General features: G+C 41.5%; 1 pseudogene; it reads left to right on the plus strand.

Annotated features, from left to right (window-relative positions):
- Window positions 1–5,810: 5,810 nt before the first annotated feature.
- On the plus strand, window positions 5,811–6,737 carry LOC127131847 (endoglucanase 9-like; annotated as a pseudogene).
- Window positions 6,738–16,680: the final 9,943 nt, after the last annotated feature.

Raw genomic sequence — 16,680 nt, forward strand, 5'->3', positions numbered from 1 at the left:
AATAAAGTCATGTTATTCAGTACATCTATGTGTTCATTTTCATTTTACTGTTTTGTTTGCAAAAATGACGTCCGAATTTTTGATAAACATTGCATCATGAAATATAAGGGCTTTACAGGTACATGCTCATTGAACATTTAAAATTGCTGTAAATTTTAAGTGCTTTGGATCGTCTATTCAGAACAGGTACACTCGGGGCATTTCCTTAAAGATTCCCAGCAGGTTCTCACTACTGTACTCCCCAAGCGGTTGTTTCAGACTATACACTCCCTAGTAGAGTTAACAGTGCCAGACTGTATATCCCCAGCGGAGTTGACAGTGCCAGACTGTATCTTCCCAGCAGAAGCAGCTGCTCCTCAGAGTTCGATGCCAGATCGATGTTTTCAATCCCAGATCGATGATCTCTTTCCTGGAAGCATAACCTCGGTACCGTATCGGTGTTTGCCTCCCCCTGCTGAGTCATCTCCCGTAGATTATGGTTGCCAGAACCACTATTGATTCCCCAACAACAGTTTTACAGCGTCGTTCTCTCCCCAGTCAGAGCCTCGGTATCTCGCCATTACTAGAACACCGCGCGGCCGGTCATCTCCCCACATAGTTCATTATGCTGTGCATCTCCAACAGTAGTGCCAGGGTCCGGAAGATTATAATCATTTCCCCAACGGGATTCCTTGCTTCAGCTTGGCATTTTCCCCAGCATTTCGCATCCCTGCATGTAGAATCATATTGCATTGCATCCTCCCAAATCGCGTAGCATTCCCGTTTTCACGGAGCATTACGCCATCGTAAAGTTCAAACATACGCATGCAAGCATAAAACATTCTCGGTATCCCAAGTGACAAGCCAGAAGTTTGTTTTCCAGTGCTCAGACTGAAGTTTGTTCATGACTTATTATCCCCAAGCGGATCGGGTTTGGAGAAAATCATCCCCAGTAGAGATAAGAATGGGTTGCCTCCCCTAGCAGGGTAATCTCCAAGCAGTTTGGGTTCGATGGAGTGCATCCTTAGCAAGGTTTGTCTTTCCCCAGCAGGGTGGAAGTTGACGTGATTATAAGATCCTCAGCACAGTTCCTGGAGTTCCCTGGTGTTGTCTCTGGAGGAGACGTGTGTTTATGCATTCATCATTTAGATAAGCATAGCATATTGCATCATTAGTGCATAGCATTTCCATGATCATGGGGCATTGTGTAAAACAAAAAACTCATGCATCAACATTTCAAACATGTCCATTAGCCCTAGGCCGTGGTGACCAGCCGAGTTTGGGTTGTTGGAAAGAGATTAGCATCGTGCCATTGGATTGGTTTCAGAATTGGGTTCATCAGCATGGTTGAGAAGTTGGTGTTTTCCCAACAAGTGACTCCTTAGTTAAGTGGGTGTCCCCAGCAGGGTTACTCCTCGAAGTTGGCAGCGTCTTGCCAGCTTGGGTCTGTTTCCCTAGCGGATGTGGGTGTGTCTGATCTCTCCATGTAGAGCCAACCCCTTAAGCAGAAAGTGTATATCCTTTCCTGCCATTTCCCCACTGAGATACATCCTCGTGGATGACGGTTGTTTCCGTTCCCTCCCTAACGGGATGGGTTTTCCCTATTGAGTTCTTTCCTCATTAGGATGAGTCTTGTTTCAGTCTGCCTTTTTGGATCGATCCTAAATTGGCTTCCTGTTGGCTGTCTCCCGTGCTTCCTTGGGGCATAAATGAATAATCGCTCGCTAACCGGCACTCATTCATCTCATCCTCAGCGGAATTTATGGCTTCTACCTACAAACCGGTAGTTGTAAGTCCTATCTTTGTGGTTTTCTACCTACTAGCTGGTAGTTGTAAAATCCCACTTTCATCCCATTGGCAGAGTTAACCCTTTGTGCTCATCCTATCGATGACTGGTTACCTTTCTGTGGTTTTCTGCCTACAAACCGGTAGATGTAATCCCCTCTTTGCAGTTATCAGTATCCAGCTTGCGGTATTGATACTCTTTTCCCCTCTGGGATACTTCCCTTGATCAAGCAGTATTGTCCCCAGTGGGTCTTCCCCTTTCTTTTGGGTATTTGCTCCAAGTTGGCAACTTTATCCTCTTTTGATTGGTCATCTTTTGCATGCCTAGTCCTGGTACCCTGATGCCTTTCTTTTCGGTCGATTATTCATTTAACAACCTGCAACCCGGTTATGGATAATCTTCCATGCGAGTGTATTATCTACGTTTTGACGGCTATAGATAATATATCTCATGCACTCTTTGGTCAATCTTTCGATTGTTATCCCCAGCATAGGTCTTTGGCATGCGTGCCGGCTCACGTATCACTGTTTTGCTATCTTCGCCGATGCTGATAGACATGAAGTTCCCGGTATCCAGACCGAAGTGGCATTCAGGCCAGTTTCCGATTTCCAGATCGAAGAAGTTCTCAACAATCAGGACGAAGAACTTATGGTATTCAAACCAGTTTTCCCGGTATCCAGACCGAAGTGGCATTCAGGCCAGTTTCCGATTTCTAGATCGAAGAAGTTCTCAACAATCAGGACGAAGAACTTATGGTATTCAGACCAGTATTCCGGTGTTCAGACCGAGGCGGTATTCAGACCGAAGTGGCATTCAGGCCAATTTTCCGGTATTCAGACCAAAGTGGCGTTCAGGCCAGTTTCCGATTTCCAGATCGAAGAAGTTCTCAACAATCAGGACGAAGAACTTATGGTATTCAGACCAGTATTCCGGTGTTCAAACCGAGGCGGTATTCAGACCGAAGTGGCATTCAGGCCAATTTTCCGGTATTCAGACCAAAGTGGCGTTCAGGCCAGTTTCCGATTTTCAGATCGAAGAAGTTTCCGACGATCAGGTCGAAGTACTTATGGCATTCAGGCCAGTCTTTTTTTCCGATTTCCAGATCGAAGTGTTGTTCAGACCAGATTTCCGGTGATCAGACCAACATTGATACTCTCATATTCCGATGCTTAGTGCGGCGTTCAGGCCATGGGTATTCCTGTGTTACCATTTATTTTGGTATTCAGGTCAACTTCCTGTTTCGGTACTCAGACCGATTTTCACCGTACCAGATGGATTTTTTCTTTTTGGGATTGCTTCTTTGACGATGCTGACAGGCATTGTTTCATAGGGATTCATGATCAAAATCCGGGTCTTCTTAGTATTTAACCATCTCCCACTATGATCATGTGAAGAACATCCTGCTTCATATTCTCTAGTTGAAGACGCTTAAATAGGGGCAACTGTCATACCCCGATTTTGCTCCTGAATTTTTTATGTTTGTGTGGCATGCTTGGCCTAACTTTACTTTGGTTTTGTATGAGGTTTGTGGTCTTGATCCAAAGTCATGGTGTTGTGATTGTGGATATTTCTATGGTTTGGGTCATCTGAACAACCAGGTTTCTTGTGTGGCAAGCCACTTACTAGTCATGTTATTGGTTCATGGATACTATGCCAAAACCCTAACCTTATGGTCTCATTTCATGTTTTTGTTCATACACATTATCAGTCAAGTTATTTTCTTTCCAAAAGTCAAACATTCAAGTCATGATTAAACCAATTGTGAAACCAACTTCAAACCATTTTTATTAATCCATTTCAATTTTATTTCATTACATTTGATTCCATACAAAAATACACAAAAATTGACACTTTGACCAATTGTTGACTTTGGTCAACAGTTGACTTTTTGGTCAACTTTGACCAAAGTCAACCCAAATTCCCTAAACCCAAAAATTTCCCCATAATTGTCCATTGAATTCCATTTACAAAGAAAATACAAAAAAAAATGACATTTTTGACCAATTGTTGACTTTGGTCAACAGTTGACTTTTTGGTCAACTTTGACCAAAGTCAACCCAGTCCTGAAAACTCTAAAATCCCAAATCCTTGTCCTAATCTTGACCTTGATCTCCCATATTCCATTTTGATCTTGGATTGGCCAAGTAAGCATAATGCTTCATGATTCTTGTTGGTGTCATGAAACTTTGTATGTCCAACACATGAAGCCATAACCTGCATGAGCGGCAAAAGAAAACAAGGAAGTAACCCACAACCTGAAGTGAGCCAGTACGGATGCACAATCATATCAAAACCAAGGCAATGCAAAACAGGGCCTAACCCAAAGAAATTCGCAGCAGTATTCAACCTACACATCAGAACAGGCAACGACAGTGCATATGCCACAGAAGATTCCATGAACTTGCAGCAAATTCACATCCTAACCATGCCAGGAACCAAGCCTGCTGCAACGCCTAACCTGCACAGACCAAATCATAGTTCCCGTGGGGGTTCAAGGGACGGAAAGGGTTTGTTATCAGATACGAACAGACAAAAGGATCACAATGCACCTTCTGTTTCCAAGCCAAAGCCTACTAGTTCAGATGGCGAGAAACTTCTTAAAGATCCAAAAACAAATGATTTCGCACAGGAGCGTCTTTGGAAGACAACTGCTGCTGCGCAACTCTGTCATCAGGTTTCTTTTACTTCTCGGCTAAGATTTGAAATGCAAAACAAGAATCTGGAGATGAAAATGTTGTCTCACACCGTGGCAAAGGCTGTCATGCAGTTTTGGCATTCGGTTGAACTACTACTAGACAAGGATGTTCATGACCATAACTCTGTTGGTGGTTCAGTTGAATCTAAAATAGTTGATTCAAATGAAGCTTCTAGGGACAAGCGGAAAAATTCTGAAATGGTGCCGGAAACAAACAACTACTTGAAGGGACAAAATCCCGAAAAAAAAAACTGTGAAACTCAAAGTGCATTCCTATGCTTTGAGGTATTTGATAGATAGCAGGTCGCATGGGATTTCCTCTCAAGCAGAAGCACCGACAACCCCTAATAAGATATTTGATTCAGGCACTGTTGACATGTCATGGGAGGAACATCTTACAGAAGAAAGTCTTTTCTATCAAGTTCCTCACACTGCCATGGAAACTTACAGGAAATCCATTGAATCTCATTTTCTACAGTGTGAGAAAACTGGTATTAGCATTCAAGAAGAAGTTGAAACATCCATATATGATACTGGAGCAGAGTTTGGGTGTGAAGATGTTGCATACGATGAAGATGAAGGAGAAACCAGTACTTATTATTTGCTTGGTACCTATGAAAGTAGAAGATCATTGAAGTCAGTTCAGAAGAAGCACAAAAACAGGATAAAGGCTTACACTCAAAGGGCCATTGAAATTGGAACTGATTTGCCTTATGCACACTATTCAACTGGAGCTCATCCGTCCGTACTATCTGGAAGTAGGTCTGCTAATTTAAATGTTGGTACGGTTCCAACGAGACGCCTGCGTACAGCCTCTCGACGAAGAGTGGTGAGTCCTTTTGCAGTGGTCACTGGGACAGTACAGGCTCTGGCTAAGACAGATGCTGCTTCAAGTGGAGATTCAAATTCCTTTCAGGATGACCAATATACTTTACATGTTGGATCACAGCTTCAGAAAAGTATGGAGGTGGAGTCGGTTGGAGATTTCGAAAAGCAGTCACCTTATGATCATAGTGAAACATAAGGAAACCTCAGCATATCGAGTGCATCACCTTGAGGACAAATTCATGAGTATCACCCTGCTACAACATACCTAGCAGCAAGCAACTATTGGGACCATCACTGAACCCAACTGGTGCAAATCCTGCAGAAAATGCCATTCAGTACCTTGTTGCAACCTAAGACACATAACTGTAACATAGCCAATTCAAATGCCAACTGACCTTTGGTTTGCTTACTACATTGCTTTGAAATCTAAGCCAAATGCTAGCAGACTTGCAACCTAGGCAAAATCCCTCAGTGCACCGAGCTGTAATGGTATAATTGTCTTGGCTATCTTGGAATCATGAGGCAGGAGACAATGTGAGATTCAATTTTCCAATGGCATTCACAACAACAATGCTATCATGGAGCACAATTGAATATGGTAAAAGAATGGGACCTCAAATGAAAGAAGCACGTTCCGCGATTCGTTATGCCGCCGATTATTTCCTCAAATGCGCAACATCAACACCCGGAAGACTTTATGTCGGTGTCGGAGATCCAAACGTCGATCACAAATGCTGAGAAAGACCAGAAGATATAGATACTGTTAGAACTGTTTATTATGTATCTTCGAAGAATCCCGTTTCTGATGTTGCTGCTGAAACTGCCGCCGCACTTGCTGCAACTTCTATTGTTTTCAGAAAAGTTGATCCATCTTATTCTAAGCTTTTGTTGAGAACTGCACAGAAGGTTTATCAGTTTGCTTTGCAGTATCAAGGTTCATATAGTAATTCACTCGTTTCCGCTGCTTGTCCGTTTTATTGCTCATATTCCGGATTCAAGGATGAACTATTGTGGGGAGCTGCATGGCTTTTTAGAGCAGCAAATGCAGTTTACTATTACAAATTGGTGAAATCTTTGGGAGCTGATGATCAACCTGATATCTTCAGTTGGGATAACAAATATGTTGGTGCACATGTTCTTCTTTCAAAGAGAGCATTGTTGAACGGCGATAAGAACTTTGACCAATATAGACAAGAAGCCGATAACTTTATGTGCAAGGTCTTTCTTAACTCACCCCCTTCAACTACACAATGTACACAAGGAGGACTCATGTTCAAGTTACCTGAGAGCAATCTCCAATATGTGACAGCTATAACATTCTTGCTTACAACCTATTCAAAGTATATGTCAGCAACAAAACACACATTTAACTGCGGCAACGTCTTCATCACAACCAATACCTGTAGACAAGCCAACATCCTTGTTCAGCTAGTCCATGAACTAACTTGATACAACAACGATAAACAAAGTACAGACTTGCATACTTTGCCAACACCATGTGTCACATGCCATGTTGTGGACCACTACCCAGAAGTTGCAACAAAATTGTAATCAAGGCCAAGCATATATGGCAATAAGCATCTCAGTAGCACGCCATCTTCCCAACAGTGGAACACACATCAAAACAACATCTTATTCCAAACCTACAACAAAACCATCTGCCACAATTTCATTCATCATTCTTCAACCACTAACTTTAGCCATAACAATTCAAAGAAAACCAAAGCACAAGCACACTTGCCTTTAACAGTTACCATTTCAGCCGATTACTTTTGATCTGATAACCTCATCTCCTAATTCCAATTTATCATGTCACCTACTGCAGCCAGTCTATGCATTAAAACCATCACTCTTCAAAATATCCATTATCCCAAGTCAAACCAAGCTCACCATTTTTTTACTGCGGTAAAAAGGCACACATTAATCAGTCAATTTGCAAAACCTACAGTGCAAAACCATTAACCAACAGTCAGAGGGCAAAGTCCAAAAACATCCCAAATTGATATGAGGTCAAAGCAGAGAAGAAAGGATACCTTTTCTTGAATCTAACATGGATAGGGCAATCCAATTTCTGAGCCTCCAAAGTGCTTTGCAGAGTAACTTTTCTGGAACACAAGGGCACCAATTTGTAACCCTAATTCACAGAATATAAAAGGAGGATGAATCAGTAAACAACAGGGGACCTAGAGGCAAAAATCTGAAGCAAAGAAAACCCTAATTTCTAAAGGTTAGAGGCGGCCACTATTCACAGAAGACTTGGAGGCGAAAGTCTGAAACAAAGAAAAATCCCAAAATCGATTACCTGGAGGCCAGCTTCTTCACGCCTTTCACCACCGTCGTGACACTTTGTAAGAACTTCTCCTTTTTTTTCCTTTTATCCTTTTCATATGCTTGTTGATGGAGATATCGTGTGAGTGAGAGAGAGATGATGAGAGTTGAGAGAGAACGATTTTGGTGAGATAGAGAGAGCGCGATTGAGAGGGTTTTGGTGAGAATGAGAGATAGGTGCGAACGAGATTGAGAGAGCGATGAGGGAGAGATTTCTCTGAGCTTGAGGGAGTTCGTGAGGTTGGGGAGAGGTGGAAGGAAGACGAGTTCCTGCTTCGTCGTCTCCATTTCGTTCTTTTCTTTTTTTTAATTTTTTTCTAATTCCTTTTTATTTAATTTAATTTGTTTTTTTTAACAGAGGTAAAAACCATAAAAATGTTTATATGTTAGTATTTTCTTTTATTGTTCTTAATTTTTTTTATTTTTTATCCCGGTTCATATATTTAAAGTAGCATCAAAATATTAAATAATCCTGAGTGGTCTGGTGGAGAAGGGCAGTGTGCATATTCTTGAGTGGGGTGGGTTCAACACTCATGTGTGGCATCTTTTTGGCATTTTTTATTTCTCTTTATTTTTTCTTTTTAGCATTTTTTATTCTTTTAGTATTTTGTTAATATCTTTTTTTTATGTCTATTATAATTTCATTTGTTAGTAAATGCATAGTTCAAAAACCATTTTTTTAAACTATAAAAATCATACTTTTCTCGATTTAATATCGAGCCCATTTTTCACACCCTTGTAAGTCGATTGCTTCTTAAGCATCGCCATCGACCTCACATAGCTTACTCTTGGGCTTTCTTACAATGAGCCGGTTCCTTTGCACTTACACTCATACATTGTTTAATGCTTTATTATTTCATTCTTTGATTATTTGATTCGATTATATATTTGTTTATACCTTGTTTGATTAACTGTGACCTACTTGTATGGTGTATGAGGCATGTATTATTATTGTTTGTTTGCCATGACAACCCCCATTCATAACAAATGTACCCCTCTCCCATGAAATGTATAATATTTATTCTTTCATTCTTTATTCATCTGTTAATACAAGAATTAAAATGAACATCCGATAACCATTTCAAAACAAGACCAAAATCTCGATCCAACGTCGAGTGATCACTTTTCTCAAAACCTAACAGAACCAGCACGTATTCATCCACCCTTTTGTAAGTCGATTGCTTTATGCATCGCCATCAACCTTGTAAGTCGATTGCTTTATGCATCGCCATCAACCTTGTAAGTCGATTGCTTCGTGCATCGCCATCTACCTTTATCCCTAACACTTCTCCTTGCTCCATTCGTCGATTCTTGTTCCGATTAGGTAGCACCCATTAGATAGAACCTTTTGTATGATAACATAGGTAGAATTCCCATATTCTTTGCATGCTAACCTTAGGTAGATATTCCCATTTGTAAATCCTAACACTTAAGTACATATTGCATGACAACTCTAGGGCAGAGCTTCCCCACTTCTAGACTTTTCCGAGCGTCTCCGATCCTGTGGCATGTAGTCCGTTCTATTGCAAAGAGGTAACTGCCTAAGACTCGATTCAGCGAGCTGCGACACCTACTGCTAGGACGTGAACACATCGCCCACTCTCCTCTGACACAACTGGTGTCCTCCTTTGTAAGCCCATGTTCAGATGGCAACCCCTCCGTAGGGGAACTACATCGCCCTGATCCTTGTTCCAGACGAGGTATGTAGGCAGGTGGTCGTGCGAGACCACTCCGGGCACCTTTCTTTTTTCTTTTTGTGTGTGTTTTGGTTCGGATGCTGATGTAAGTCCAGTGATTGGCAGTCGGGCTCCACGTTTGCCCTTTTGTGTGTGTTTTGGTTCGGATGCTGATATAAGTCCAGTGATTGGCAGTCGGGCTCCACGTTTGCCCTTTTGTGTGTGTTTTGGTTCGGATGCTGATATAAGTCCAGTGATTGGCAGTCGGGCTCCACGTTTGCCCTTTTGTGTGTGTTTTGGTTCGGATGCTGATATAAGTCCAGTGATTGGCAGTCGGGCTCCACGTTTGCCCTTTTGTGTGTGTTTTGGTTCGGATGCTGATGTAAGCCCAGTGATTGGCATTCAGGCTCCACGTTTGCCTTTGCCTATGTCTGTTTTGTTTGCGTGAGCCGAACTACGACAACTCTGATTCTCATGTTCAGATGAGATACGTAGGCACAAGATGCGATGTCTTGCCGAGTTTGACTAACGACTAACAACTAATCCTTGTTTGCCTTCGCCCTCGTTGCGATCATTTCTCTCGCCCTCGTTGTGATTGAGACTTTCCCTTTCTCTTGCCCTAGTTGCAATCGAGACCCTTATTCCCCGTAGTTGTTTGAACTACGTTTTTCTCTGATTCTCATTCCCGATGAGATACGTAGGCATAAGACGCGATGTCTTAGCGAGCACACTTATCCTTAACCCATAGGTAGCCGAGCTACGAAGACTCTGATTCTCATTCCAGATGAGATACGTATGCAGTGGATGCGATATCTGTGCGAGTCATTTTTTCTCTTGACCCTTTTAGTAAATAGTACATTAGATAAACTCACACCCTTTAGACAAGAAACAACAAGAGTGGATCCCGTAGAGTACTACGGATGCGTAGGGGTGCTAATACCTTCCCTTCGCATAATCGACTCCCGAACCCAAGATTTGGTTGCGAGACCTTGTCTTTTCCTTTCCTTCTCTTCAGGTTTACTTCGAGCGTTTTCTTTCCCTCCTTTGGGATAAATAACGCACGGTGGCGACTCTTCTGTCATTTCTTTCTCGCCGGTTGTTTTTTCGCACCTCTGTATTTTTCGGGTTGCGACATATGGGACTGGAAGAGTGTATTGATCTTAGGATCAAGCATCTTGATGGTTTTGGTGATTCGGCCCTCGTTGTTAATCAGATTAAGGGTGAGTGGGAAACGAATCAGCCTGGCCTCATCCCATATAGAGATTATGCAAGGAGGATTTCAACTTTCTTCACCGAGGTTGACTTCCATCATATTCCTCGAGACGAGAATCGGATGGCCGATGCTCTTGCTACACTTGCTTCGATGATTGTGGTCAGACTTTGGAATGAAGTTCCCAATATCATTGTGATGCACTTGGATAGACCGGCTCATGTATTTGCAGTAGAGGAAGTGAAAGATGATAAGTCGTGGTATTTTGATATCAAGTGCTTTCTTCAGAGTCAGATTTACCCGCCTGGGGCATCTGTGAAAGATAGGAAGACTTTGAGAAGATTATCTGGAAGTTTCTACCTCAATGGCGATGTGCTTTGATATGGTGCTGCTCAGATGCGTGGATAGACACGAAGCAAACCTATTAATGACTGAGTTCCATGAGGGTTCATTTGGTACTCATTCCAATGGAGATGCCATGGCTAGAAAGATGCTGAGAGTCGACTACTATTGGCTGACAATGGAGTCTGACTGCTGCAAATATGTGAAGAAATGCCACAAGTGTCAGATTTATGCGGATAAGATTCATATTCCCCCTACACTTCTGAATGTGATTTCATCACCATGGCCTTTCTCCATGTGGGGAATCGACATGATTGGTATGATAGAGCCGAAAGTGTCCAATGGTCACAGATTTATTCTCGTAGCAATTGATTATTTCACCAAGTGGGGCAAAGCGGCATCATATGCAAACGTGACCAGGCAGGTGGTTGTGAAGTTCATCAAGAATCAACTCATATGCCGCTATGGGGTGCCAGATAAGATCATTACTGACAATGGATCTAACTTGAACAACAAGATGATGAAAGAGCTGTGTATCGAGTTCAAGATAACACATCATAATTCTTCCCCTATAGACCCAAGATGAATGGGGTTGTTGAAGCTGCTAATCAGAATATCAAGAAGATCATTCAGAAGATGGTTGTTACGTACAAAGATTGGCATGAGATGCTGCCATTTGCTTTGCATGGATATCGTACGTCTGTCTGCACTTCAACAGGGGCAACCCCTTTCTCTCTTGTTTATGGCATGGAGGTTGTGCTCCCAATAGAGGTGGAGATCCCATCAATGAGAGTCTTGATGGAAGCCAAGTTGACTGATGCTGAATGGGTTCAGAGTCGTTATGACCAGTTGAATTTGATAGAAGAGAAGAGGTTAACTGCCATGTGTCATGGCCAATCATATCAACAAAGAATGAAGAAAGCATTTGATAAGAAGGTCAAGCCTCGTGTGTTCCGAGAGGGTGACCTTGTGCTCAAGAAAGTCTTGTCTTTCACGCCCGATTCCAGGGGTAAGTGGACTCCAAACTACGAAGGTCCATATGTTGTTAAGAGAGCCTTTTCAGGCGGTGCTTTGATACTTACAACTATGGATGGGGAGGATTTCACTCGTCTTGTGAATTCAGATGTTGTCAAGAAATACTTCGCCTAAAGATAAAAACAGAATAGCTCGCTAAGTTGAAAACCCGAAAGGGCGACTTAGGCAAAAATGAGCGTCTCGGTGGATTGAAAACCCGAAAGGGCAGTCCAGGCAAAAGTTAGGGACATAAAAAAAAAGTATATGTATCCCGCTAGATTGAGTACCTCACCCTGGGGCAATCTAGGAAAAAAAATTAGGGATTTGGCAAGTAACTGCATCCTGACAAGACTTTGTTCTACAAACTGTCATCTGTCAGAAATCCTCGTTCAACCATCGTCAGCTGAAGCTTCGAATACATCGGATTCAGAGTTGGTGGAGAAATGGTCATTATGTTCAATGTAGTCCTTTTTCCAATATATATCACCAACTTCAAGTTTGTAAAGATCTATGGAGTCTTGCCATTTGCAGGCTACCATTCCATCAAATAAATTCGAGCCTTTATCCAATTATTCGCATTCTTATTTATTTCTACCCAACAAATGTTTTGCATGTATTAATTGAGAAATATCATTGTTTTAAATAATTAAATTTTTCATAGCTTGTTTTGAACAAAGTGAACATTCGCAATGATAAAAGGATACTGGAGATGTCTTCGGTGCTCTCCCAAAGACGGTATGATTCTCAACAGGGTAAGGCATTTGGTCATATTTCTGGCATGCTTGTGTCCTCTTCCTTCGGAGCCTTTTGTGGTTTTCTCTCTCGAGCGGAGTGTTTAGTAAAGATATTCATCCTTCCCTCCTCAGCAGATGTGATCTCTTTGGTAGGATTATATTTGGTGATCTTTGGAAGTTTCTGATTGGTGGTTGTTCCCCACAGAGATCTATCCCCCCTCTGATAATTTCCCCGGAAGAGTTGCTTCCGTGGCGGATTTTATCTGTGTAATCCTGTCCCCAGTTGGAGTGATGATATTCATGTCCCTGCAGAGATCTCCGCTTCCTAGTATCTCTTGCCCCTCATCATATTGGATGTTTTTTTCACTGGGCCTTGCTTTCTCTCTTGAGATGTAGTATCGGATGTTTGTTCATCATTCGTTGGACCTGTTTGTGTTAGAAATGTCTGTTTGTCAGCATTCATCATACATAAAACACGCATATGTGCATATAATTCTAAACATTCAGATATTCATGTTGCATTCTTTGCCATATATCTTTGCTTGTTATCTGTTGCTAGTGGGTAATATGCTTCCCCAAGCAGATGTTTGTGTTTGATCTCTCCCTGTAGAGTCAGCCCCATAAGCAGAAAGTGTTTATCCTTTCCTCCATAGTCCCCACCGAGTTATATCCTCGTGGATGATGGTTGTTTCTGTTTCCTCCCGACACATATATTGGGATGGAATTCCCCATTGAGTTATATCCTCATAGGGACAAGTCTTGTTTCATCGTGCCTCTCTAGTTTGATCCTAGATCGGCTTCTCGTGTCTTTTTCCTGCGATTCCCTGTAGTTCAGATGAATGATTGCTCAGTAACCAGTAATTATCCATCTTTTCCACGGCGGAGTCTGTGGTTTTTATACCTTTATACCGGTAGTCGTAAACCCAAGTTTTATCCCCGTTGCAGAGTTAACTTTTTTTGTTCATCCTAACCGATGACGGTTACTCTTCCGTGGTTTTCTACCCAGTATCTGGTAGATGTAATCCTCCTTGACGGTTATCTTTATCCAATATTCGGTATTGATAGTCTTTCACCCTTTTTGAGTATATCTCCCGGTAACCGGTGATATATCTCCCGGATCATTGCCTTTGTCAATGTATCCCCAGCGAGTCATCTTTCATTCGCCTTTGTCGGAAATGATTGTTTCTCCCTCGGATTTGGTCATCATTTTTATACCTAGTATTTGGTATCCCGATGTCCTTTCTTTTCGGTCGATTTATCCTTTATTAACCCAGTAACCGGTTGTGGATAATCTTCCATGCGAGTATGTTATCTACGTTCGGACGGTAATAGATAATATATCCCATGCACTCTTTGGTCGAAGTCTTTTGTTCTTCCCTAGTTGAGTAAGATTCGTACCCCTTTGTGGAATCGAATATCCATCCTGTAATCGAGTTTGCTTTGTAGCCCTCTTTTGGATGATGAGTGTTTTGGAAATGTTCCCCAACTCACACCCTGGTCGGTCACCTATTATATGCCCAGTAACCGGTATCCCTGGTGTTCCTTCCTCTCTGCTCCCTATTATGATTTTTGTCCCCCTGTGGAGTCAGACTTTCCTGAGTTGAAATATACCTTTTTAGGTCTTCCTCAGATGATTTTTGGATGTTTGATATCTCTCACCTTTATACCGGTCTTAGATATTCATTCTCCCTGAGCATGTTGTTCTCTCACCTTTATACCGGTGTTCAGATCACGTGTCTCTTCGAGCTTATTACCTAGTAACCGGTAATACCTCATCCCGGTGCTTCCCCCCGGAGGAATCTTGTTTGGATATTTCCCCAGCGAAATTCCTTGTAGGATTCCCCAGTCTGAATCCGAATTTTCGTCCGAAGTATTCTTATGGATAGTTCCGCTGTATTGGCATATTCCCCAATACGGGAGCTTTTCAGTCAGCTCGGGTCGTTCCATTGATTGATTCATTTGGAATTCTGCTCGTGTCTTTCACCAAGTTTTAAGTCGTGCCCTGCTCACGCAATTTACTCCTTCTTTATCCCCATAAGAGTCCCAAAGTCTCTGTCCCATGGAGTGACTTACTCATATAGATTGTCAGTTCCTCCTGATTTCTTTCCTTCTTTGTGAACACATATCCCCACAAAGTTTTACCCTTTTGCATGCATACATACATTTGCATCATGAGGTCTCTTAGGGATCAAAATTCGTCTCTTTGTTATTATTTAAGCCCATTCTACCACGTCGAGACGAAGATTTTAACCTTCACTTCTCCGGTTAGAATGACCTTAAATAGGGGCATCTGTAAGACCCCAATTTTGACCCTAAGATCCCTGATGGCATCATAACATTGCATTTGCATAGCCTCAAGGATCCTAAGCATCTTGGTTCCCTTTGCCTTTAGGTGGGATCCCTTGTGAATGGTTTGAGATCACCAAGCATGCTTGAATTGTATATTATTTCTTTTCTTATTTTATTCACTAACCGAAAGCACAAAAATATGTCACTAACATCTTTTGTTTGTAGTTTGAGCAGTCACAAGATCCAAATTTCTAGGAGAACTTATGTGCATTGATATGGTCAGGAGAAGATGAAAGCAAGCATGGTAATGGTTCCCAAAGATATCATCCACCAAATATGCCTCCCAAGTATCTCAATTCATCATTTTTTATCAAATCAAGTTAAGGGGTTTTGAGGTTTGTTTCCCAAGGAAACCCTAATTCATTTGTTCATCAACTGTGCCTTGCTCTTGAAGCAACCTCAACCCATGGTCAAATACAATCAAGGGAAGTTATATAGTTCATCACTTCATGCATATTTGAACTTATTTGAGTGCCCTCAATCATCAATTCATCAAGGTATGAGTTGTGGACTTGAGAAGTTGATCAGTCAATTCATCTGACTATCTTGAAATGCACTGAGACCTAACATTTTATGTGTTGTTCAAATGGAGATGAACCTAAGAGAAAAAATGTTCTTAAGTACAATATGAACAACTTTCATGTTCATCAAAATTTCATTTGAAACTTGGAAGGTCATCTTCCATTCCAAGACATTATAGGTCATTTTGATTGAAACCCTAATTTTGGGTCAACTTCCCAAGAACATAACTCATTCATGCTTTATGATTTTGAGGTGGGACCAAATGCATTGGAAATATTAAGATGTCTACTTCAAATGTTATGTTGGACAAAATTTCATAATCCCAAACTAAATACATGTGATAATGCAAAACATTATAGGTTACTTTGGACCAAATGCATTGAAATGTGAAAAAGTCCAACTTCAAGTGCCCATAACTTCTTCATCAAAAATCCAAATGATGCAAAATTCAAGTTAAAATTGAGTTTCCTGAAAAGATATACAACTTTTATGTTGGAGGCTTTTCCATTTGAAGCTTGCATCATCAAAATAGAAGGGCTTGAAGGTGGTTCATTTTGACAAAATTCTCAAAGGCATATTTTGTACATTGAACTTCATGGCCTGTTTTCATAAAATTCCACACGCCAAATGAGTTTTTTTCCAACTTAACATTTGTTCCTTATGTCAAGACCTTTCCAACCATTACCCACATGCCTATGTTTCCATTTTGCAAAAGGGATTTTCGAAGACTTGAAGTTTTGTGACCATTTATGCATTTCATGATGAATCTTCATGCACAAGCCAATGCCTTTCAATTTACACGTCCAAAGTTGATTCATTTGAGTTCAGCATGCAAAACCATTTGATTTTGGGCCTCACATGCGCCTGTACAGGCCCATGCATGGAGGATCCAATTCTCATGCACACGGTTTTCATCACACTCTCCTTGAGCTCCAGCTATAAATAGAATGCATTGCTTCACTTGAAAGGTAACCTGAAGGCGCCTGAAGTGCTGCAAGATTGAATCCCTAGCCATACCTAAAGGAACAAACTCCATTTTTCTCCAAATTTTCAGATCTGAAATTCAATTGCATTTGGTTGAATTTTAAGATCTAAAGTTCCTAGACCTTCATCATTTGATCCATTGAAGCTTCTGTTTGCAAAAGGAACCAAAGAGAGTGACTCAATTCTTCACAATCCAAAGGTTTTGCTCGACTGAAATTTGCTTCGAATCTCAT

Source organism: Lathyrus oleraceus, chromosome 3 (assembly GCF_024323335.1).
Source record: "Lathyrus oleraceus cultivar Zhongwan6 chromosome 3, CAAS_Psat_ZW6_1.0, whole genome shotgun sequence".
Classification (NCBI taxonomy): domain Eukaryota; kingdom Viridiplantae; phylum Streptophyta; class Magnoliopsida; order Fabales; family Fabaceae; genus Lathyrus; species Lathyrus oleraceus.